This window comes from Rhipicephalus sanguineus, unplaced genomic scaffold (assembly GCF_013339695.2).
Source record: "Rhipicephalus sanguineus isolate Rsan-2018 unplaced genomic scaffold, BIME_Rsan_1.4 Seq549, whole genome shotgun sequence".
Classification (NCBI taxonomy): domain Eukaryota; kingdom Metazoa; phylum Arthropoda; class Arachnida; order Ixodida; family Ixodidae; genus Rhipicephalus; species Rhipicephalus sanguineus.
This window is the reverse complement of record NW_023615489.1, coordinates 21084-47074: the sequence shown is the minus strand read 5'-3', so window position 1 is coordinate 47074 and position 25991 is coordinate 21084. Positions and strand designations below refer to the sequence as shown.

Sequence of the window (25991 nt, the reverse complement as noted above, 5' to 3'; positions counted from 1 at the left end):
ATACTCGTAACATGGAATGTCACCACTTGCATTTGCAGTAGCATAATGCCCGTAGTCTTTGTACACAAGTTGTTCACAACTACCAACCAGACACTTTGATGTGCAACTTACAGCCACAAGACTGACTTGCACAGTACATTGTAAAGACAAAAATGGCGATCACAGAAAATGAGACAGGCTGTAAAATGCGGCAACTGTACACACATTGCCTCTAGACGACTGCTGAGGCAACAAATGCACAAAAAAACAAGCAGCTTGGTAGGAAACTCAACTAAGGTGAAGTATCACTGCATCAGGCTTTCTCGAACTCCAGAAACTTAAAAAAAAAAAAAGCATACAGACACGACAAAGCCACTCAACAGAGAAGACATTAAAAGGGTTCTAGCTCACCACCACCAATCATGCCAGCACCTCAGCCACCTTTGAAGTCCCATTCACTAGCCGAGCTGGCCTCTAATGCCTCAAATCTTTGCAGACTTGATGATCCCTTGATAAGCCGAGCAATTTTGAAGCCTCCACAGCCTTGTACTCAGATTTCAAGCTTTTACTGAGGTATGCATACGTCATGGTGCCGTATGGTTCGAAGAGCTTGCTAGGATATTCTTTGTTTTTTTTCGTACCACGCTGCACATAAACTTTCGATGCCAAATGTAGCTGTGCGATATGGATTAGCTAGTGCGTGCAGGGCAGGTGGGTTGTCAATGTGACTGTCTTCACGGTAAGTTGGCAGTAGTATGCTGAGATGCCCTTTTAAAGACAGCCAACGAACGCTCGTGCTGCTTTCTTTTGTTCAGCCCTGATGCGACTACAACAGCTCACAACCCTTGAAAATGAAGAAGGATGTAAAGAATCAAGCAGCGTCGATTTGAAATGCCGAAGTAACGGCAAGAGCAGGAAAAACAACCGAAAACCCACAAAGCTAACCATCACCACGACACGACATTTCTGATGGTAGACGTGACGCTGTGGTCTTTCCAGTTGGACAGCGTGTACTCGGAAAAGCCGATATACACGCCGACGCACAGCCCAATGGCACTGGCAACCGACGTGCTCCTCTTGAATATGATCAACGTCGCTATGCAGAGGCCGAGGTAAGTGGCGTAGCGTGCCAGCAAGATGTGCAGCTCTCGCCACTTCTCGCCATTGTCTGGGAGGTGGGGAAAGTGGAGAGGAGGGACAGACGCCACAGGTTGGTTGGTTCGGACAAGTGACCAATCGGGCGGCAAGAAAGCACAACCAGTTGCACGAGGATGCAAACAAAAGTGTTCACGTGGCATACCGTTTCTTCGGACCACGTATCTCTTTAACGCTTTCCCTACCAAAGATGAGCTGGGCTCGTCCACACGGTTTGTGCTGCTCCTACCGAAGACGAGCTGTACTCGTCCACCCTAAAACAAGCGTTTGGGGGCACCACACTTAAGCTAACCTGATTCTCGTTTTGCTGCATCCCCTCGTTGCACAAGCGGCACACGCTTGCTGGCAACAGCTCCATTCAGAAAAAAAACATTCTCTCGTTTCCCAAAGATTTGTGAAATTAAGAAGAATTTTAGTTGTCCTGTGAGTGTGGCAGTGACTACATATAGCAGCATAGTAGTTCCTCTAAATCATCTGATTTGGATGATGACCGCATCTCGATTTATAGACAGAAGACGCCGTTAGTTGTAAGCCAACCCTACTGGTGCCTCCAAGGTTTCTTTTCACGGGCTCGCTTGTCCCTGCGCCTAAAATTTCGAAGAGACAATTTCTGCACCAAAGACTGGAAAGGTCAGGGAACTTTCCGCGGTGCAGTGCAGTGAAACCAATACTCTGCACATTAAAAAAAATATGTTGTATGTATCTTGTGTATAAAGCACCTCTGAATAATTTTTTTTACTGGTTTCAAGACACGTAGAATCAAAGAGGCAAATAAAAACGAATCGAAATTTTTGTATCATTTTTGGCCACGAAGCTTGGTAGGAAAAGGGTCAAGGAACGTCTACACTCATACCATTGGCTACGCCAATGGTATGAGTGTAGGGGATCTGAATTCACGCCTGAAATTTTTCAAATTTTGCATGTGTGTATACATGCACACATAAAATGCACCCACAAATATACATAGGAAGTTATTGACTTTCCCATGAGGACAATTACATACAGCACACTTTGCTTTGATTTTGCCAGAATGTCTTTCACGGTGCAAAGCAAATGAACAGTTAGCCAAAAAGGAAATTTCACTTTGATGCATCACAGTGCAAAAGCCTATGAGCACACAACATCATGGTAGATGGGCAACTGTTACAATACACCAGGGGTGTCGAGGAAGCTCTGGCTCATGATGTTTTATGTTACTAAATTATTTAGGAGGGAACAAACAAAAGCTTCGCCCCATGGAAATGTGTGGCCACTGGTCAGGCCCTTCGATAAGGACCAAATTAACGCAACACTTGACTTATTTAAAGCCTACACTATTCGTCTGCTTGAGATGAATTTGTAAAAGACAGAGTGACACACGAACAGATGGTGCTAACAGAGCCGAGATATCCGTTTTTTGCATAGTGACGAATTTGTAAACTTCAGTCTTCTATTTCTTAAAACTTACCAATTTTCAGTGGTTATCATTAAAAATTTCATAAATCAATGACACAAATTTAAGTCTAACTAACTGGTGCAGTAGCTGTCTCACAAGTGCTTTGGGAATTAATGTGCATTTCATTAGGAAAATCAGAGTTGACTCTGAGCTACAGCTTCCTTTAGAGACAACACAAAGATGCACATACATAAAAAGGACAAAAACACAGTCTGCTGGATGTGTACACCCATGTTCATTCCGCCTTGGATACATACTGCGGTCCTACGTGTTTGTGTTTTTGCAAGAACAACACATTCTAAACACAGACACACAAGAAAAGATGAAAAAAACTGCTATGTAGCTGAAAAGCATAACCACAGAAGCAGCTACTTCTAAGAACACTTTCGCCACTGAAGCCGATGACCCAGACACTTGGCACTAACATTCTGCGCATGCAAAACTTACCATACTGGACATCATCTATGAAAGACGAGAGACACACCAAGAAGAGAAGAACAGAATGAGCACAAATGCAGAGCAGGGTGGGAGAGATACAAAAGAGCATGCAGGAGTTTGCGTCAACCAGGATTTATAAGTGTTTGTCACGAAGCACTATCATGCGCATGCAGTGGAATAACTCATGAAAGATATTACACATACATGCAAGCAATGATTTACTGAATGAAAAGGCAGGATGAATCTGTGAGTTAGGCTGGCAACTAGTACACTATGTATATCGGTGTCAAATGAAGTGCGAACAGCGGCAAGCATTAGCAATGGTATAGTACGTGCCCTCCAGTCATCACCATGGCCAGGCGTGCACATTGGGTTTGGCAGCACTACACATATGCGCGCCTGTCCATGGTGATGACTGGACAGCACGCATTATACCATTGCGAATGCTTGCAGTTGTTCACGTTTCATTTGACGCCGATAGTACGTCATGTTCTTCATGTTCTAGATAATATGGAGCGGAGTTAAAACCCTGAAAGACCCGTGTGGATAAAATCGAGTGTACGTTGCTAGCAACCTTGTGAGGAAGCCATCAGGAAATCTTGCATTCCGTTAAGTAGATACTGCTATTATAATTTACAACCTCAGCTTTGCCAACAGCTGCCACTGTCCAACCCAAAGGGAATTTGCAAAGATGGCCCATCCAATGGCATCAGCTCATTTTCGTGACATCAGGCACTTTTTGCGTATTTCAGGTAGGCAATTTTTGCATACAGGTGCATGTTGATGTTGCTAGTTCTTGGTCAAGGACTAGAACTTGAACTTTCTGGCAAATTTCAGCTAAGAATCAGACAACACTGCTCATTGAAATGTAATATTGATGTTTTGGACAACAAACTTTAATTAGTATTAATATGCATAGCATTTGCATTAGCAGCAGGAAGGTACATATGGTTACAATGGAAACCACCTAGCACGTTGGTTGGCACAGATTAATGGCAGGTGCGCTGTAGTTCTGGGGACGGAGCCTGTATTTATTTCTAAGTTGTAACAGACTGTAGCACATATTAAACTATCTAGCAGACTTTCTAACTATAACTTGCTAGCCAGAATATGTATGCAGGGTTTGTATAGCATGTTTGATAAGTTCAACTTGAAAGGCCTGTGACGAGCTACTTTTCGCTTATCTTTTTCTTTTTAGCATTTGAAAGAGGGCCACCAGAACGCAGAAGCGATTGGCCTTGGTGGCATTTGTAAGCATTTCTCGGGCATTCTCTAAGCATGGGAACAAGAGCTACACAAACCATAACAAATTACAATCAGCCAAATTATCTTTTTCCAAATGTGCTCTATGAACAAACATTGACATACATTAAGTTGCTAATTAAAAGGATTGTTGGTTCCTCCTAAATGTTCTCAAAAACACAAAAAGCAATGCAGTTTCTTTTTTCCCGGAGGTTACCAGCATCACAAAGCTTGTTTGACCCACATAATAGGCTTCATTTTTCCTTTTAACTTGCTATGTGCTATTTGGGACATCAAGTTCATTGCTTTAACAGTATGTGTTTGGAGACGCTGATCGCACATTGAGAACTTTGCATGTAAATTACGTCTGGAATACGATCATTATCTCACCTAGACTACCACACAGCACAGCTTTGCTTTGGCTTACAGCCTACATCGTCAGCAATTAGCTACATATATTTATCCCATACAAGCCGTATTCTACCACATCTCACTGTTGTTAACCGTTGCTCAATCTTTGCTTTGTAAGCCGAGTGCAAGCAATCTTTTACTTTTTATGTTTAGAGGGGCCCTGCAACACTTTTTCAGCGTGGTCAGAAAATGCAGCCGATCGGTAGTCGAGGCTCCTGAGAACATGCGAGCCAAACATTGCAGCACAGCACGCGGCCTGGAATTTACAATTAATTCTCAAAATCAGCTAGAAATAGTTCCCTCTTCTCTCAACAAATGATGCCATAAACCCAAATGACTGCGACATAAACCCAAAGTCCACGGCCACTGGCTGATTTGGGTATCGTGAGCTGCATAGTTATTGTGGCTGCCGTGAAATACCGCCACATGCCCTGGCGCCCGCTCACGATCACACTGAAAGTAAGCCGCGCGTTTGAAGAAACAAGAAAAGGAAGTGCTAAAGGTCATGACGCGTGCTGATGAAGGGACGAATCTTGTTGCCCCTTGTCATCCCCCTCCCTGCGTAACTTTCAGCGTGCTCGCTGGTACGAAACGAGAAAGAAAGCACTTGAAGAGCATGAAAAATCTCTGTAACTCCGCCCGTACTTGATGGATTCTAAAAATTTTGTGGTAGTCGATTTGCGAGGCAATAAGCTTTTTTAATGAAGCCATTTGACAATTACTTGGAAAAGTGTTGCAGGGCTCCTTTAAAAACACTGTTGGCAAGTTCCAAGTTTCGTGTAGACTAGGTGTAGATCCCTAGCAGAGCCTCCGCTTTGGCTTTCAAGTTAGCACCCTGTGACATTCCAATGTCCAAGTTTCAATTTGATTTTAGCAACAAACTATAGCGCAGTCGCGACAACGGGGCTTCGACATGACTTACCTTCACCCTCATCCTCGTCTATAAAAGTGAGGAAAGAAGCAAGGTGCAGATTGAATGCGACAGAAGGTGCGACAAGACCAAAGAAAAGTGATGGAATGGGAGCGTTACAACATTTAAGACATGCAGCAATAGAACACAGAACCAGAACAGTGGGTAAGAAGATCAGTCAGGCCAACTGCAACCAAGTGCTTGTGTTAGACCAAGGAGGCTTAAAAAGACTTGCTAAAGTGGAAACTACACTTCAGAGTGAAGCCGTATCCATCCTAAGATGATGGCTGCCATCTTAGTAGGGTAGGGTAAAACGTTAGCATACAGCAAAGTAAAGGGGGTTTTTTTTATTCCCACACCCTACAAGTTTAATATGGCACATTTTTCTGGATCGATACTGCTCAATGCATGTCTTTAAGTCTCCTCAAGGAACCACGAGTCTTGTAAAATTTTATTGGAGATCAATCACTAATACTCATCTCAATATGTAACTTTCGTCGAGAAAAACGATCTGTAATTGTAGAATTAACCTAGCATTTACATTAACACAGTGAAACAACTTCATGTCTAAGCGGGCACCATCCAAACAGAGCATGTTTCTGAGATAAAGGGTGGGCAAGCACTGGATTCACTCTAGCCAGTAAGACAATGCGAGAGCTTCCACTCCAGCATTTTTTTTTTAAACTTTCTTGCGTATGACCCACTTCTTTGCTTTTGTTTCGTTTTTCTTTTCTTCTTGTTTCTATATGTTTTCTACTTTTCCCTCGCTTTGAACACATCATGTGCACGTTAGCGTTGCTTTGCAAACAGTCCTTTGAACAGTGTATGGCGTTGTATTGAGTACAGTCAACTGCCGATTTTTCGGACGCCCGATTTTTTGGACATGCTCGAAAATTCGGACGCTTTCGCGGCACCGTCACCAGCCCCATAGACGTCAATGTATTAGAATGTCCGAAATTTCGGACGCTGAAACTATTCCGTGTCCGATTTTTCAAACTTTCTGCCGAAATTGCAGGTCCGAAAGGCATTATTTGAAGCCCCCACCTCAGCCGTGTCTATCATCTCGTAGGTTCGAACCAGCACTTTCGTGAGTCGACCTGTTTGCGACAGTAGCAGAGTCCGAAAGTCAGCTTTGCCGCAATGCCGAAGCGTTAGGTTTGAAGCTGACCAGAAATTCAAAGGGGCCGCTATCGCGCCGCCATGAGGCAATGTTACGGATAAGCAGCGGAAATGCACGGAGGCGTGATGGCGGCAGCTGGCAAACGCGCCAGTACGGCTTAACTGCTGACAACCCTTACAATAAGCATCTTCAGTTAACTGCTCAGTAGTGCATGTGGCCTAGCGCAGTTGCATGCGTACCACACGCATTTTAAGGCGAGAACCCAAATGCGCCGCACCGCCATTCCTGCTGCCTCTTTGTGCGAGTCCGCTAAGTGCGCCACACGGACGCGTTGCCTTCACGGACGAAACCAGCTCGCCATTGCCGTGCCCGTGTGCGGTCAGGAACAAAGTGGGCATCACGAACCCTTTCATGATAAATGCGTGCGTACGATACAGCAACAGTACAGTGACGGCGTCAGCTTAGTTGGCGATGTGCTGCACACAACTAGAAATGATCGGCTTGACACCGCAGCAAATGCTGCGTATCGGCGGAGATTCGGCGATGTGTGTGCGCATCATATCGTTTACATGTGCACACGCATCGGGGAAAGCCGGACGAGTCGTCCGCTCTTCCGCCACAGTCTTTGTGTTCCGCGTCATCGTTTCCAAACGCTTCATGCGAGAGAGCCATAATCTATTCTGCACTTTGCTGTTATCAGCGGCGCTCATCACGAGATGCAAAAGTGGCAGTTGGCACGCACGTAGTTAAGCGGGGTTCGCGGCAGGTGCCGAATGTATTTGCGAGAATCTGGGCGCGCACCAAAATGCCTGATAATTGTACCAGGAGGCATTAAAGCTATTTCAGATGTGGCTGTGGCGATTTTACTGCTTTAGCGGAGTAAAAAGCATGAATTTGTTTTTTCGGACTGCCCGATTTTCGGACGATTTCGCGGTCCCTAAGGAGTCCGAAAAATCGGACGTTGACTGCAGTATATTGGTCATTTTAGTAGACTACCACCATTGTTCAGTTATTTGCTTCAGGGGATGGGAGCAGTGTTGAGCTGCACAATCGTAGCTTTCATTTTCCCATCTCCCCAGCCATGCGAGAACTAAGTGGTGTTATGTATTCCTACCTACATATAGATGTCTCAAATTATATAGCGCAGATAGAAAGTTCAGCACCTTACAAATAGCGTAGCTTTAGATACAGCAAGTGTACAGCAGCTTCTGCGCAAAGCTGAACGCTGAAAGCGAGAGTAGGCGAAACGCTTGAGGCCCGTGTGCTTAGATTGAAGTGCATGTTAAAGAACCCAAGTGGTCAAAATTTCCGGAGCCCTCCACTATGGCGTTTCTCATAATCATTTCATGGTTTTCGGACGTTAAACCCCAATTATTATTACTATTATCAAAGCGAGAGTGAATGCATCCCAAAAAACTAGCAAGAACTTTCGTCTTTCATTCCTGCCATATAAATTCTGGGGCCTTGCATTCAAAACCAGGATACAATTATGGCACACGCCATAGCATGGTGCTCTGGATTGATATGACAGCATGGGGGCTTTTTAATGTGCACCAAATTCATGGCATATGGGCATTCTCGCATTCCACTCCCGTTGTAAATAGCCGCTGCAGGTGAGTTCTGGTACAGAGACACTGTACTGCTATTAGTAGCGTAATCCCATAGACAATAGACCACCACAGTGCGTAAGATAAGTTGATGCTTTTCGATGTTGGAACTGAAGAAAAACAAGGTGCCACTGTTACTAATTGCAGGAGGCTAGGTTCAGTTAAGACTTCCAGAGATTAAGAGCCCAAGAATTTATGAGCTCAAGCCCCGCCCATGACGCATTGAAGATATTCGCAGGACTTGTTTTCAGATTTGCCTCCTGTCCGTTAACAACCTGTTCATCCGTCATCTGCTTAGGAGTTATTTGAAGACTGTTGATCACGAGAACTGGACAATTACCAGTGCAGTTTTCAAAACGATTTATGCGATGATATTTGTACCATTAATTCATAAAATAATTTGGCCAATCTGAGGCTCAGTGCAGTCAGCCTGTATGCATGCTGTACGCAAGCTTTCATGCAGCTTTGAAAGAAAGGTGTATTTTCAGCCAAAATGTACCATATACCGCTGACTGCATCAGTTGCATCTGCAGATAGAAGGAGGATGAAACAAAAGCATGAGCAAGAAACAAGCCCCAACCAAGAAAGGATAATGACAGAATACCTCACTCCATGCAAAACAACAATACAGGAAAAGCAGCAAAAGTAAATAATCGATGCTCCGCATGCCTAATAATATATGACTGAATGTGCATGTGTGTACAACTTAAATGGGGAAGAAATGCTAAACCATTAGGTTGCTGACAAAACACTAAGTGGTTGTTTACACCGCCTATCCTGTACAATTCTGTGCTGTTATGTACAGCTGAATGCAGCACATGCCCAATCCTATGGGACATAAATATTTTTAATTAACGGCAAGACTGCTTTCCAGCAACACCTCAAGCCCAAGACATGGCAACCAACTGATTCAAACAGTCAATCAATCGAAGTCTACTGCGGGATAACTGTCTACGCAAATATTTTTACCACGACATACATATTTTTGAATGTGCAAATAGCATATGTTCACAGCTGCTATATTTTCGACCTGTGGATTGTGTCTGGCTGCTTGGCATAAAAAGAAGTAGCGTGCATTTAGCAGTTGTTTCTGGCACGGTTCTCTGGCTTCTTGCATCAAATGTTTCCTAGCTAGTTTAACTACGTGTAGCTTCAAACTAAGCATAGCTCGCTTAACTAAGCTAGGCTTGCTAAAAAAATATGCAGAAATTTCTTGCTCTTCTGCTCCGTACACTCTCCTGTTATTTTAAGTAGAGAAGTAAGAAAAGTTTTGTACGAGGACCTAATTGTCAAGGTTTGACCTACAAGTAAAAACAATGCGAAATGCTCGGAATACTACGACAAGACAAAAATTAAGCTGTCGTTACAATATGAAGGCAGAAGTTACAGCTGTGAGAAAAAAAGTGAAATCGGACGGGTCATGCAATGCAGAGAACAGTCAACCGGTGTGTGGTTATTACGAAAAGCAAAATGCAAAAGCAAGTGACTGAGGGAAATAATGACAATGATTAGACAGACAAAATAGGTTAGAAAGCATGCAGGTATAATAAGCGATTGGTTCACGCAAAGCGGCGTTGGAGATTTCCTGCTGACGATGATGATGGAGATAATGAATGGTGTGATGACGCTGCGTGAATAACTCACCGATGCAGGTCTTGTCCTTCAAGACGTAGCTCTTGGCACATTTGACGCAGTGGTCGGGTCCGTCCCCAGTGCAGCCGTCGCAGGCAAAGTCGCACACTGCAAGTTGTTGAGAAGAAACCGTGAAATGGTTCACAGTGGACAAAGTAGTATGCTAGCCACTTTCAAAAGTAGAGGCGTGTACAGCGTTTTTATGGTTTTATAGACACCACTCAAGGTTGTTATAAATAGCTGTGTTAAAGGAAAAGCACCGACACATGTGAGTTATAGCAACAATGATGCCTGATAGCTATAAAATTTGTCGAAACACTTCAGAGACGTCTTCACGCCAAGATTTGTCTCGAAAATGTCACCCCATTGTCAATGTTAGTGTCTCGACACAGAGGGAAATTTATTTGTGTACACTAGGAGCAACAAAAACCAAGTTGGATAATGCTTCTAATAGAAGGATAAGGTTCGTTCAATTCACCTGCACCACAGGAATAAAGTCTGCTGAGCTGCAAAAGCCTTGACAACATATCCACCTCCCCAGGTGTGCACAGAAGGGTGTGACGTCCCCGCTAAACACTTAATGTGGGTGCCAAGTCAGGCTTACATCTTTGTTCAGTTGGACTTGTCCCGTTGTATAATGCGCAGGGTTTATGACCACGCAGGTTTTTGACAATAATGGTGGCAGAGGACCCCTCACGTCATATTCGAAGAACTGTTTCCTTCCCACCATTACCTCCAGAAAGCTGAGGACCAAAGGGAAACTGTTGTAAGCAGTACGTTGAGGGGGCGCTACAGTTGAATCCCGCTATAACGAATACCGCTACAACGAAATTTCCGCCACACGAATAATTTTCGATTCCCCGTCAGCCTCCCATAGAAAACAATGCGAAAAATGTCTCGTCACAACGAATACTTTTTCTGGGTATTTCCGCTTGAACGAAGTTTTCGCAAGTGCCACCACATAAGGAAAAGGAGCTTGCCTAGGATTGCCGCGAAATTCCGCTAGAAATTCGACCATTTCTCGTTGCCAGAGCCGTGCGGCCGGATCGCAAGACCCGTGTCTTCATCGAGACATGCTTTCTGCCACCTCACGCACATCCCGGTAAATTTTTCGCCATTGAGAGCTCGGCGACAGATCGTCCATCCGCCATGATGCTGCCGGCGGATTTGATGCGCGTGCGAGCCGCGGAAGAATCGTTGATGAACTCCCGCCATTGTTTTGACGTAGCACTCAAAACAAACTACTGCTCGTAGTCACAAGCCCTGCGATCGTGAATTACATCCATGGCGTTTTGAAGGCACACGCGCCGCCAGCGCGCACCTAGTCCAAGCGTAACTGCATTCTACCGCAACCGCTGTGAATACAAATGCGGTCGTGTCGACGCGACCATGGGCGACCACGAAAGTACGCGCGTATCCATCGAACGTACGCGCACCGACTCAATGCAATGCTGCGGCCAAAACCACGGTAGACGCGATCAGAGATAGCAACGACGCAGTTCTGAAGGCACACGCACGGCCAGCGCGCACAGATTGAAAACGGAACTACCGTCGCTACCGTTTGCCGGAAGCGCTGCGCAGGAAACGGCGGCAGAGACCGCCATCGCTATCGTCGCGATTATCGATAGCGAATATGTTGAAGTACGCAGCTAACACACCGTAAGAAGATTAAAGGCAACAAAGTCGTAAAACGACACGAAGCGTTTCGACTTTCCTTTCTCTCGCTTATGACTGTGGTAGTGCGGAGCTTCGGCACTGCGTTTTCACTTAGCCTCTACCGAACTTTGGCACGCTCCTTCGCGGCGCTACGCGCTCGGCACGCTTCGAGGGTAGTCTGCATATAGTATTTGCTCGTGTATAACCCACGTGTATAACTCGCCTATTGACGCAAAGCCGCCTTCATTTCGTTGCCGTGAAGCCAACTTGCGCAACGAAATTCGCGTATAACCCGCACCCCGAGTTTAGCGCTAAATTTTCTGTATATTTTGTGCGTGTTATACGCGAGAAAATACATTCACACGGTGTGCGGCCAAGTGCGTCCGAGTTAGCGACAGTTAAATGCAAAGGACAATGCATGCGCTTGCCGGGACCAAAGGACGAGTCATGATCATCAGATATTCCTAACTTTTGAGGTATATAGATGAAATTTCGCTGCAACGAAATTCCGCGACAACGAACTTTTTCGCGCGTCCCGTCAATTTCGTTGTAGCGGGATTTGACTGTAGTCTGCACGGACAAAGAAGACGAGGGGCTGGGGCACGCTCACGCTAGGGGGCTCACACAGTTCCCGCAGGACAGCTGGTAGACGAGCCAGGCCAGGCAACAGTAAAGAACACTCTCTCATGTTCCCGACTCTGTGTCATCTCTGAGGGCTTCAGCTGACACTGGCCTTGAGCCCCCAATGCCATTGCTTCATTTTCATTTTTCCATCCTTTACGAAGCTATTTTCTTGTGCAGATGGGCAATGCAGAGAAATCTTGCCCCATTGTCCCCCTCCCCCCAATCATTAACCAACTGCCCCGGATTCTGACGCTTTTGCAAACGTGATAGAAGAACAAAGCACTACTCACTCATACACTTGTAGGAGCCCGGTGTGTTGGCACAGAATGTGTTCCTCTCCTTCTCGCAGAGGTTCTCTTCAGACTCAATGCACTCATCGATGTCTGCAGTGCAGGAAGAAAGAAAGAATTTTTGCTATGTACAAAAGATATCCCCTTCAGCGGTGGCGTGCACAACTGTACACATCAACTGCAGAGGCACGCTGCGCACCACATGTTTCTTCAAATGGCTTGAAACGCAGTGTGCACATTTGTACACGTTTCCCGAGTAGGCAACTAGCACTCATTTAACTGCATCCTGCTGCGTATTGCTGCAGAGGGTCACTTTGCTGGAGACACTACTATATAATCGAAAATAGTTCCATGTGCTGCGTTCCAGGATCAATGTCAGAGTATTATTTTTTCTTCGCTTGAAATGAACACAACCAAAAAACAAACAGGGCATTCATTTTAAGCCTAACATTTGATTATATTCATGCAAGAATTAAACCTGACTGATTGCAGCATAACCAAATATTTAACTGCATGCGAATTACCGTTAATTACTGACACTTGCATGAAACAACATATGCAATTTCCTTCCTTGGGATCCATATCGAGTGCCTTGGAATTATTTTGCATGAATTTGACGCATATTCAGACAGCCCATCATAATTCGCACCTGAAGGGGTTATCAAGACAAAGGCACGGGCCTACCTTTAAGGGATACTAAAGTGAAACAAATCAGTTTAGACATCTAAGCTATTCTTTGAGAACTCTAGTGTCATTAGTTTCAGCGTCGTAGAGCAATAAATATACCATAAAATCCCGAACAAGCCCCCCCCCCCCATGGTGAGAGATAATCCGACAAGATTTGAGGGGGGCCCTTGCTTGGTCTCGGATCAAATTCAAGATGGTGGGGAAAGAGCCATGCGTGCTTCCAATAAAATGCTTTTTGAAGAGTCATGCATTCACTGTCATATTAGCTCTCGTCAGGCAAATAAAAACAGTGAATGAAGCATTAAAAATGGGCAGTAAAAATGGCAGCAGGGCAAGGAGCGGTGCTTGCTCGCTCATTGGCGGATATCTCAAATTTCCCGAAAAAGAAGGGGGGGGGGCTTGCTTGGGATTAGGCTTAATTAAGCCATGCTAATTAAGACCTTGGTAATAATCTATGTCGGTCAAAAGCTCCGCTGTTAGTCCAGCCTTGCACCCACTACTGCAAGCTGGCCACATTTCTTTTTTTTTTTTAGAAGAGAGCGAGGAAAGAAATGTACACTCACCTACGCATCCCAGCTCTTCGTTCATGGTGTAGCCCGCGGAGCATTCCTTGCACGCCTTGGGGCCGCCCTCGGTGCAGGGGCCCTTGCATGACGGGTCGCACTTGGTGCAGGTCTTGGTGCCGTTGGCACCCGGCTTGTCCTCGTAGCCCTCCGAGCAAGAGTCGCACAACTCGCCTGTGTAACCCGGGTGGCATTCGCACTTGCCGTTGCCCTTGCGCGTTCCAGAGCCCTGCCAAGAGCAAAAGTGACTTTAGCAGGATATTTCCACAGGATCACATTGTGCAACCATTGTCCTTAAAACTAATATTTATTATGCTTTCATTCAAGGAATCACTACCAAATTATTGTTAAATTCTTGATGCTGGTGTTTATGTTTTAGTCCTTGTACGGACACCATAATGTATTTCCTTTACAGTGAAGTTGTCTTAGTCGACCATGTGCCGTTATTGTCGTAGTAGCAGTACAGTAAAAGCTTGTTAGTTCGACACTTGTTATTTTGGAAAATCAGATAATTCGGGTGTGCTCTCTGGTCCCGACCAGCATATGCATTGTTTAATGGCATCAAACTCTCGTTAATTCTGTCACATATCGTCATACCCAGTTAATTCAGACGATCCTCTGAGCATGCTGAGCGGCAAATGTGCAACGCAAGGAAACAAAAACGGCGTTCACAGACAGCGGAAAGGGCCGCAGCCCTTCAAAAAGGCGTGATCGCCATCCAATATCACATTCTTGGTACATAATAACGTATGGGTTTCAGAGCACGTTTTGGATTGAGATACGGGGGTCTTGGATCGTGCTCACAACGTGAATGAAGTCGCAAATGACAAAAATTCCCACTTTTGCATTGCTCTTATGCAAAATATTACTGGATTTATGTATTGCTTAAGAAAATGAAAGTGTATTGATGTAATACACACTTATTTGCTTACATGACACTTCTGATAATCCAGAATTTGGTTAATTTGGACAATTTTTACAGTCCCGCGAAATCCGAATTGACAAGCTTTTGCTCTCGTAGTAGTAGTAGCAGGCGTCAGGCAGGCTACGAATAAGAATAAAACAAAATGATGATGACGACCATCAAAACTGTGCCGAAACTTAGGATCAACAATTCAACAATCTTCCGTATAATCAACGATGTTCCGTATAATGAACTAGGTGCTGGATATTGAACAAAATCTGGAAAATTGGCTGTTTGTAATAATCAGATTAAAAAAATTTGCAGTGGCTTAGCTCAGCTTGCCAGACTACGTAGCGTTCGCTAAGTTTCAGCTGATTATTCTTAGCTTTCCTGGTTGTCAAGCTTCTCTGCTTTTCTGCGCCGCTTAGTAGCATTTGCGCTCTCCTTATCCATGGCTATACCACACTGGCAAATGCCAGCACCCGGTCTGAGAAATGGCTAACCTCCCTGTCCTCTTTTCGTCCTCCTCCTCCCCGCTATATGTATACCCCCACTGATACGTCCGCGTATGCGGGCAAAATGAGAGCCGCTATCAAGCGGCTCCAGCGCAGCGTCAGACGGCCACTGGTAACGGAGGCGCACAGCTGGGTGCGCGAATGTGCCAATGCGTCTGCCACTGCTATGACGTCACTCCTCTGGAATGCGCAGACCGGCAAGGCGCAAGCTCGGCGGTGGCTCCTGTGCGCCAGCTGTGCCCTGTGACGTCACTGCTCCTCGCGCATCCGTAGCACGGCTCTCCAACTGCGATGCGAAACTGCCCCGCTTCGGTCAGTGTAGCTAATGCTACAAAAATCCGTGTTACGGGATCTTTTCATCGCAAGCTCCATCTTTCCCTTCCTGCCGTTCTTTGTTATGATCAGGTTTACTGCCACAATTTTTTAAACATTCTTGCGGTGCTTTCCATGTAGATTCGAATCCTTCAGAACTGCATAAACGCTTGAATTTCCATTCAACTATCTTCGATACAGCAAACTCAACTGGCGATTTTACAGGCTTCGTTATAGTGAGGTTTAGATGTAGTAGGGGCTTGTGCAACCGCAACATGTAAGCTCCACCTGCAGAACTGTGCCAAGCCTGCCATTCAGCTGTGAAGACAGTCGTGCAGGTTGGTTTCTGTCCGAGTACTTTTTCTCGGCTAAAGTAAATACTATGCACATGGAGATATAAAGGTTCATTTTTACTACACAAAACATTAAGTTTGGCTGAGAAGCGATGTCAGGATCCCTGATGAAATTTTACCAGGATGTTCAATTTGCGACATAAAACCAGACACACAAACAGTGTCTGTATGGGAAAGTTAACTATTTGAAACACTGGAGAAGCGCTTGACATCACGAAAATGAGGTGGCATTATTGCGTCGAACATTTAAAGTTCACTCTGTGGAGGAACGCAATGGCTGCGGGCGGAGCAGACACTTTTTCTTAAGGGGCCCTGCAACACCTTTTCAGCACGGTCAGAAATGCTGCCAATCAGTACCGAGGCTTCTGAGAACATGCGAGCCAAACCATACAGCGAAGCACGCGGCCTGGAATTTACAATTCATTCTCAAAGTCAGCTAGAAGTCATTCCCTCTTCTCTCTACAAATTATGCCATAAACCCAAATTACTGCGCCATATACCAAGTCCACAGCCGTTGGCTGATTTGAGCATCGCAAGCTGCATATTTACCCTGGCAGCCGTCGGATGCCGCCATGTGCCCGCGCACATGCTCACGATCACACTGAAAGTCAGCCAAGCGTTCGAGAAAAAATGAAAAGTGGTCAAGGTCATGAAGCACGCTGACAAAGGGACGCATCTTCTGCCCCTTTGTAATAACCGTCCCTGCACAGCTTTCAGCACACTCGCTGGTACGAAAGGAGAGAAAGCACCCGAAGCGTACAACAAATCCCTGTAACTCCGCTGTACTTGACGGATTCTAAAATTTTTTGCAGTAGTCTATTTGGGAAGCAATAAGCTCTTTCAATGATGTCACTCAATGATTACTTGGAAATTGTTGCAGGGCCCCTTTAAGTTGTAACCGAGCGTAGTGCACAACTACACAGCAAGTGCCGTTAGGAGAAGCTGCACTACAGGACAGTCGAGAGCCATGCAAGGAAAACAACATTAGAGGACGCAAGAAAGTCGAGTGTCCACACGCAATAGAGACAAAAAAAATGTAGAGCCCGTACTTTGCACCTGCCGTGCCCGTTGCAAGGATTCTCAGCTCTCCCGTGCAAGGATCGCAGTTGGGGCCATAGTAGTTTTCCGGGCAGCAAGCTATGGGAAGAGACAAGAAATGAAGCACATGGTGATGACAGTACAATGACTTTGTGATATCCCCTGAAACACCCTCACTACACCCCGGACACCCCCCCCCCTTGTGATACCCCACAAGACACCCATGCTACACTCCCAATTGGATACACCCCAGCTACACCAGTGAAAAGAAATTAAACTGTACTCTGTTCCATACATCAGGTGCAATGCTGTGGAAGCTATGCAAGAAGTTCGGTCAGCAAAATGTTTAAGTCCATGCGTCTCATGCTTGACTTTCGTAGTTGTAAACATGGCCTCCGTGATCGGCTCTAGCTGCGCGCTACCGGAACTAATTGCAGAGGCCGTGATATGAAAACAAAGAGACGCTAAGCGATCCATAACAACCTATTGACAACAGTGTTGCCAACTGTAGGGTATTTACCCTACTTGTAGGGCATTTTCAATTTTCCGGGCAGTGTGGGGTAGTAGGGTGGTAATACAATTTTCTTGTCAGACGTAGGTTATCCACTTTTCGCTTGGCATCGATCAGCAAAAAATGTGGATGATTGCCGCGACATCTCCGAGGGCGACATTCCTAAAGAGATACGAAAACTAAACCTTTCTTTGAATACAATTGCAACTGTTTCAATTCACATGTCACCAGCATAGGGCAGAAACGAAAGATAATACATCACACATACCTGCGTTGCATTGTTTTTATCCATAGATGGTTTTTTCCCTCTCCGTTATCTTCATTTCGTTCACTGAGTGGGGCTTTATTTTGCAACGGCGGTCGGCTCAAGCTATTAAAGCAAAAGCCGTTTATCCTCATCAAACATCAAAAGTGACCGTCAGCATCAACGCGAGTGCAAAGCACTTCTGCTTGAATTATCATAAAATGTATCCTTGCTTATTTTGTCTTTACCCTTTCAGTATTTACTCAGAGCCGGTTTCTTTTTTTTACAACCCACCCATTATTTTTTAACAGTTTTTTTTTTATCAATACCCGTAACTCAATTCCATGCCAGTTTTGTCATCAGCCACTTGGAATTCACGAAAAGGCATTTGCTACAAAAGAGGCATTGTTACAAAAATGTACGGCCGAAGTGTGCATCAAAATTGGGACGCAAGGGGCTCGAACCACAACGAAACGTCATCGTTACCTTTAGCCTGTCGATGCACAAGTACTTGTGCAGATCGGGCTCCTTGTCCTGATGCTCGAACCACCACTCTTCCAAGTGTTCCTCATACTGTGCGGCCATGTTTTCTGCACTGCATGCGCCATCACAGAAGATTGCAATAAAGAAAAAAAGCCCTGTATAATACTCACGTTGTTTTTCTTAGTTAAGGTGAAAGTCTTTATACCTCATCAAATGGGAAAATTGATTGTCGGCGTAGTCGTTGTCATCAACACGAACGGTGTTAAGAACCATACCACCGCCATCAACATGATGATGACAATTTCAATGATAATTTGATTATGATGACCAGACAACCTCACGAATGGCTTTTGCCTTAAAGAAACAACTTTTTCTAATTTTGCCCACATCTAAATAATACCTTATTTCTCGAATCTAGGCCAACCTCGATTGTAAGCTGACATCCGATATTCGCAAGGCCAGAAGAAGAAACTTATTCATGGTACTCGAATCATGCTTTAAGCGTACATAGACTCCCCACTTCTACTATGCATTAGTTTCATTGTATGTAATTGTAGCCACGTGTCGTATCTGAGAGACTGAGGAGTCAGTCAAGCCACGGCCACAAGGTTTTTTTCCCCCTCCCTCATAGAGGAAACATATTATAATAAAAAATGCATGTCCTTACATGTTCCTGGCCCTGACTATCTCCAGACAGAGGTGTCTTGGATTTCGATGAACCTAATCTCACTGCAAAACAAAAAGGCACAAAAAAAAGAGCAGAATTTAGTCTCATGTCAAAATAAAGCTCGCAGAAGAAATAAGTTAATAACCACTTGAGTGACTGCAACAGCTTTAACAATTTGTTCTTGTTTACTTTTTATCTAAAATGCTGCTTCAATCATCAGCTCTTCCGCATCAAATGTTTTATCATAAATGTTGAAGGCTGGTACTGTTAGAAGCGATGCAAGAGACACCACAAAAAAACAATACAATTTACTAGGGTCGTAAGAATTGACATCGCCGGTTCAATGTCCTGGTGCATAAGCAGAAAAGCTCTCTTGAAACCACAAATGCAAGCACGAAGGACACTGGGCAAGTCGTATTTTAAAAATTTGACGGTTTATGGCATACACGAGCTCCCTCTCCATACCTTTCGAGTACTTGCCCATATTCCTGGCCCCAGTCAACGTCTCCTCCATCGAAGCGGCTCCTTTTTGTTCGCTCAATGCCCTGCACAGATGCCGTCATCCAGAACAATCACCAATTAGTACACCGCTACCAAAGTCGATACCATAGCAGCATTAGTGGCGACATTAACGGTGCAATCGAACCGGTGCGGTGCAATCGAGTCGGTGCTACTGCATTCAGACTTGGTTGTAGGAATGTAGACCAATGAATTCTAAGCACAAAGACGAGGACAAAAAACACTTATGACACACAGGGGCTAACCTTCAACACTTTATTGAAGCCGGGGGGGGAACAGTTATATAAGGGCACATGTGACCTTACATGACGCCGGAGCAGCAGGCATAAAATAAGACACCATCAATGACTTCATAGGTAACAATCCCAGGTCATGTCATACCAACACGCATAAACCGCCACAATTAGCAATGTAAAGCACTCTCAAGACTGGAGCCACAGAAAGCCTAGAAAATCTGAACACGTTCAGCTTGTTGCCCATCAGAGCAATAGACCCTTTATACAATCCACAAGTACACTTCCCAGTGCTGTATATTTGCCCAACTAATGGCGGCACCTGTCGTGCTTCAAGTGGAAAGGAGTCCTAGTTACACGTGCTGGGGCTGTCTATTATGCGCGTTTATATCAATAGGGGCTGAGTCTAGATTTTCCCTGTCGAAGCACAAGCATACTGCACTTGAACACGCTGTTTGCAGAAGTCAGTAGCTGCAGTTAGTTGGGCTAACTGCATCGCAGGAAAGCTAGCTCTACAATTCTGAAAATGATCCATGTGACCAAAATTCTGCAATCTCAGTCGTACTCCCAGCTCAATGGCATCGACTCCAATCATGCTGAGCTGAAGCGCAGTACTCTGAATAAACCTGGCCAATGTGCTCTATTCAATGTTCTTCATACTATGAGCTCTGCTCACAGTATACAAATACTACGAGTTGTTTGAAAGCGCAAAGCAGTTTGTACAGGCTGCTCATCACAAAAGCAAGTCACTCCATCAGTTTTTGTAACTGGTTTTGTATATGCAATAACTTTCACACAATAAATGCGTCAAATTTTGCAACAACAGGAGCGAGACTTAGTTGCAGCCACACTAAAGATGGTGCCTGTATCTTTCTATCACGTGCGGCGCACAATTTTTTGCACACGAACGTGAGGAGTTTTAAACTTTATAGCCTTGCCTGCCATGTGTGAAACAGAGTGCAGATATTTTGCATTGATTCATCAGTTGCCGTACGCAGGTAATAGCATGTCAAGAAGTTGCACAAACAAAAAAAGACAACAGCACAACAGATGTGTCTTGTGCCAAGCGGCAGGACTGATAAGTGATAATTAGGTTAAAAACAACGCCTATTATCAAAAAGCTAGACAACGTGCATCTGATAGTATGGCACACTGATGTTTTATGGTGGCCACCATGTCTGAGTACTAGCACAGCGATAATTATAAACTGCTGGGGTTTGATGTCCTAAAAAAACAATATGACTATGAGGGGTGCAGTAGCGGAGGGATCCGGAAGTTTCACAACCCGGGTTTCTTTCAGCAAGCACCTAAATCTAAGCACACGGGCCTCTAGCACTTTGCCTCCATTCAAAAGCGGCCACCATGGCAGTGATTCGATCCCACGACCTTCGGGTCAGCAGTCGAGCACCATAACCACTTAAACACAGCAGCAGGTGTTCTAGGGGTCAAGCACAACGAAAAGGTGCATTTCTGACATCACATGAAAATGATCCACAGGAATAACGCATACGAAGCGAGAAACGGCTCACATTCTGGAATGTCTTGACTACCGTCTTGCAGGCTTGGCAGGCAGGCAACAGGTCCTTACGGACGACGCGTTCACCCAGGTCGCTGATGTCTATGGCCGTTGCAAACTGCACTTCCGCTCTGCAGACGGCGCTGAAGCCAACGAGAAGAAGTCCCAACAAGTAGAGGAAAGCCGAAGATGGAGCCATGCGGGTCACCTGCAGAGTTGTCATTGTCAGCATAACTCACAAATCAATGACGATGCTTATGGGGGGAACAGACTTTTAGACAGAAGGTGCTTTATTATCTAAGTTAGGATGATTGAAATATTGGTCATTATCTATTTTGTGTCATATGAAATTTTAGTTCATTCTTTATGAACACCATATCATTAATTTCTAAATTAATTTTCATGAAAACTTAATTTGATCCCATTTTTAATAACTTAGATCTTGCTGAATGAAATGTCATCAGATTCTACAGATAGCAAGGAGTGCAACATGGGTAACTTTATGGTTCTTGCTCTCCTAGAACAAAAGTTATTAAGCTTCAAAGTTCCGAATTAAATGACCGAGAAAAAGCATTTGTCTTATTTCACCATCACTGACAATTTATAACTCCACAAAGTAATATTGGTGTCCTATTGCACTCACTAAACACTGAGCTTATCAACAAGACTAAAATGGTCAAAACTGGGTGTGCCAAGCTGAGAAAAGCTCCTCAAAAGATTGCACGGTTCCAAAAAAAAAACTAAATAGGAAAAAAAAGCAATGAACAAAGCACCATCAGCTGCTGATGTAATATCAAAGGCTATTATGGCCAAAATAATAATCTAGGATTCACGAACATTTGTGAGGTAATGGCAGAATCTAAAAATAACAGTTCTAAAAAATCGATTTTTTTTTTCGCAATCTTTGATTTGGAAAAGCCGCTTCGCCCCTTAAGAGAGTAGAGTACAGGCTTTGGGCTAGTTCGTTAGGTACATCCAAAAAGGCCATAGCGCTGAAAATACAGGGACAACGGAAATAATAATAATATCTGGGGCTTAACGTCCCAAAACCACGATATGATTATGAGAGACGCCGTATGGAGGGCTCCGGAAATTTCGACCACCTGGGTTCTTTAACGTGCACCTAAATCTAAGTACACGGGCCTCAGACATTTTGCCTCCATCGAAAATGCAGCCGCCGCGGCCGGGATTCGATCCCACGACCTTCGGGTCAGCAGCCGAGCGCCATAACCACTAGACCACCGAGGCGGGGCAGGGACAACGGAAGATGATGTATCGCTATGGGCACTCGTCAGGACATCGTGATGACAGTGGTTGCCTACCTCTCTTTATTGAATGTGCAGTTTTGTTTAGGGACACGGATAAGGACAAGGACATGGATAGTTGAGGCTAATCTGATTGCAAAGAAGGTGCCAACTGTGTCAGTGCTCCATCGATTACTTCGAACGCGAAAGAAATCGCCGATCTGGATAATGCTGGCTTATATGGTTGATATCTTTTTTGTTGTCCTCGCCTTTATTATAAGTGCTCCATGTTTCCAAAAATAAAGATCAGTTGCAAGCACAGGTCGGCAAACTCACTCATGAGTTGACTCACCGAGACTCGGATCGAATCTTGAATCTGAGTGAGTCCGGTTGAGGAAAATTTTGGTGAGCCTGAGTCTGAGTGAGCTTTACATTTCTGTGCAGAGCTATGGTGATAAATACTCTAGTACAGCATTACTATCAGCCTTATGCCAGCTCACGTTCACACTCACCATACTTCAACGCACTAGTGTTCATAAACATGCTCAATATTTATTGGTCAGAGGCGTGAGTTACGAGGGGGAGGGGGGGTAAAGTGCCTTGACCCCCCCCCCTGCAAACTTTTTCATGGGAGGTTCTTGATCAAAATATCTCTAGTCATATTTTTCAATAAAGATGTCATTACTGGATTGCAACCGCCAATTAAAGGTACGAGATCAAAAGATGCCAAATAGAGCACCGATTATTTGAGATATTGCTGTTAAAGAATATTGACATCATGGTCAAAAAAGATAATCATACGCTGACGGACTCATGAGTAGACTCACTCAGACTCAGATCAAGCCGAGAGTCTGAGTGAGTGATGTTACGGTGATTTGGAGTCCGAGCAAGTCTTGTTGAAGAACAATTTTAGTGAGTCTGAGTCCGAGTGAGTCCACTTGAGGAAAGTTTTGGTGAGTCAGAGTCTGACTGAGCCCTAAGGGCAAAATTTATTTCATGAGTGAGTCTGAGTGAGCTCAACCTTTTTGCCAACCTATGGTTGTAAGTAGGGCGCATTCTGTCTTCTTCTTTTGTCCTTGTCTTTTCAGCGCTATGGCCTCTGTGGATGTCCTTAACAGAGCCATCATTGCATTCTTCCATTACCATCTGGAACTGTAATACTGGTGTTACGCAGCCACTTCCAAAAGCAATAGGGCACAATACAGACAGAATTTTTGTTATGATCAACAACGATCGCTGCTACATGGTCCGACGATCCCAATCAAGTCCTAATCAAGGTTGTTTATCAACTATCCGAAATATTTGCATTTACGAATGCTAGTTATTCCACTGAAGGACCAAATTGAATGACACCCTGTTCAATTCAATATTTGAAAGCTCTTAATATCCATATATCCCTACTAAATTAGGTTCATGAGAAGATAACATTTTACGCATTAAAAGCCATGTAGTAGCCTATAAAGCACGCCGAAGTGGACAGCCCCGGATTAGTATTTACCACTAGGCACAAAGCAGCGTGCGCTTAAATCGAAACAAGAAGGTTAATTTTTGCAATCTCCACCTTTCTGGATGTGGCCTCAGCAGTACATCTCTCGGAACTCTTATGCTCAGAAGCTTTGGACAAACAACTCGATACACACATGTGAGGCAACCTCAAAGACAGTACAGCAGCTTATGGAGAAGGTGCATTTGACCCCTTACTCATTCATTAGTGTAATTAAGGTGTACAACGTCTAAACCTCAGAAAAAAAAAAAACTAAAGTGACTTATGAGTAAATCCAGGTTGTGAATAGAGCCACGCGATGAATAAGAATGAATGGAAATTATATACACGACGCATGGACAAATGGGGTGAGTGCTTCGTTCCAAGTGAATGACAACCTCGTACTTTTCGTGACAAGACATAACAAAAAGCAAGTACAGTGGACTCAGTAAATGTAAGCACGGATTAAATGGAACAACTGCCTGTAATATGATTGGTCTCGTATCTTAATGCGGCAACCTAGTTCATCTCTCAGCAAATGGAACTACTGTTAAACGGAACATATTTCTTGGTACCTTAAGGGTATGTTTAATAAGTCTACTGTACAGCGTACTACACCGCAACCCAGGTAACACTCTTCTACAAGGACTACCACGGTGACCTAATACGGGTAGCACACAATACACAAGGTTTCCTACGTGAGTTAAACTGTTTAGTAAGGTATTAATGAGCCAGTGTGCCGACTGATGCCAACCACCAACCACCAAAATGGACCGCTGCAGCCTAGGATGGTTTACGGTGACTTAACTCTAACGAAGCGGTGCCCATTTACAAATAAAACAACCCCATCAGCAAATGGACATGAGGTGAAATGGCTGTGTAAGGCCGGAGAGTCACGGTTCTTCCCTAGACGGGCATGAACACTTTTAAACATGTATCTCGTCATGCGCGCCAATGTTGACCTAGAGCACGAATCAGAAACTTCCAGACTGAACACGAGCAAGTCATTTAAGACAATCGGAGATCGCGCGGAAAGTGTTTTTCACAGCATCATTACAAAACTACGCTTGGCAGTGTGATCCGCACACCTGCAGAAAGGTTCTCGCGACCTTTTATTTTCCCGCGATAGCACGTACTTCTAATTCAAAAAAAAAAAAAAAAAAAGAACGACGCGACCAGGCGACTAAAGTGCATATATGAACGGAACTAACGAACTCGGCCTAGCGGTAATCGACAGTAAGAGCGCGTTGCACAGTCTGCATGTCAGTAATAGCGATTACAGCGGCACGGCTTCCTAATTCAATACCTAGGCGCTCGCAAAACCAATTGTGACCCATCGGCGCGAGGAGACCAACCTACGACAATGGTACAACGCAAAAGGAAGATCCGTAGCTATTAACCTAGTAAGTGACCCAAGGACGCGTGTTAAAGCATTAACGATCATCCTAGTAAACAATAAGCACTGAACAGGCGCCAGAGGCAAAGCAAAATCAGCTGTATACTCCGAAACCGGTCTTGGATAACGCTCAACTCTCGTCGCGGCGTAGCGAATGAATGGGTCGGCTGCGATCCGCGGGTTAGTGAGCGTGGAAATGCTCTAGATCGTGACTTACCTTTCAATTGCCGACGGTGGGGTTCAGTGAGCTTTCGGGACTAGGTGAGACAACGTGATCGCGTATTCTAAACGAAACCTAGCTCAGCGACACGCAACATCTACGCCAAACCACCAATAAAAGCCGTCCACGAAATTTTTCGGGGTGGGTGGCGATGGTGATGGCGATTGGGCTGGCTCGTGGCTCCCGCTCATTCGCGGTTTTCGGTTCGCCGATGCAAATTGAAATGAGAGCTCGTGCTGTTGGGGTATGGTGTCTCACTTACCAAGCTAGTAGCGTCACTTAAGGATCATCAGAAAATTTGTCTTGATAAAAAAATGTGCAACGTTAGAATAAGTAAATGTTAATTCGAAAATTGCGAATAGGTTTTAGCTCTCAGCTAGGAAACGCAGGTCGCATCGCGCGATTACAATCCTTATCCTTTCCAATCCTATGTATTGACCGAGATAGATCTTTCGCCGTACAATCCCAATGTAAATTCTGTCCTCAGAGGGCCACCTTATTCCATATGGTCCGGGAGTGCCAAGACAACCCCAATATATCGGCCAAACAAATGTTACATTAGTCGAGTGGGAGGCGACACTGTCCAGCATGGTCGACCGAGCCC

The 25991-nt window shown here is 44.7% G+C and overlaps 1 pseudogene; it reads right to left on the bottom strand.

Moving 5' to 3' along the window:
- Window positions 1-307: 307 nt before the first annotated feature.
- Window positions 308-25529, bottom strand: LOC119377704 (cysteine-rich with EGF-like domain protein 2; annotated as a pseudogene).
- Window positions 25530-25991: the final 462 nt, after the last annotated feature.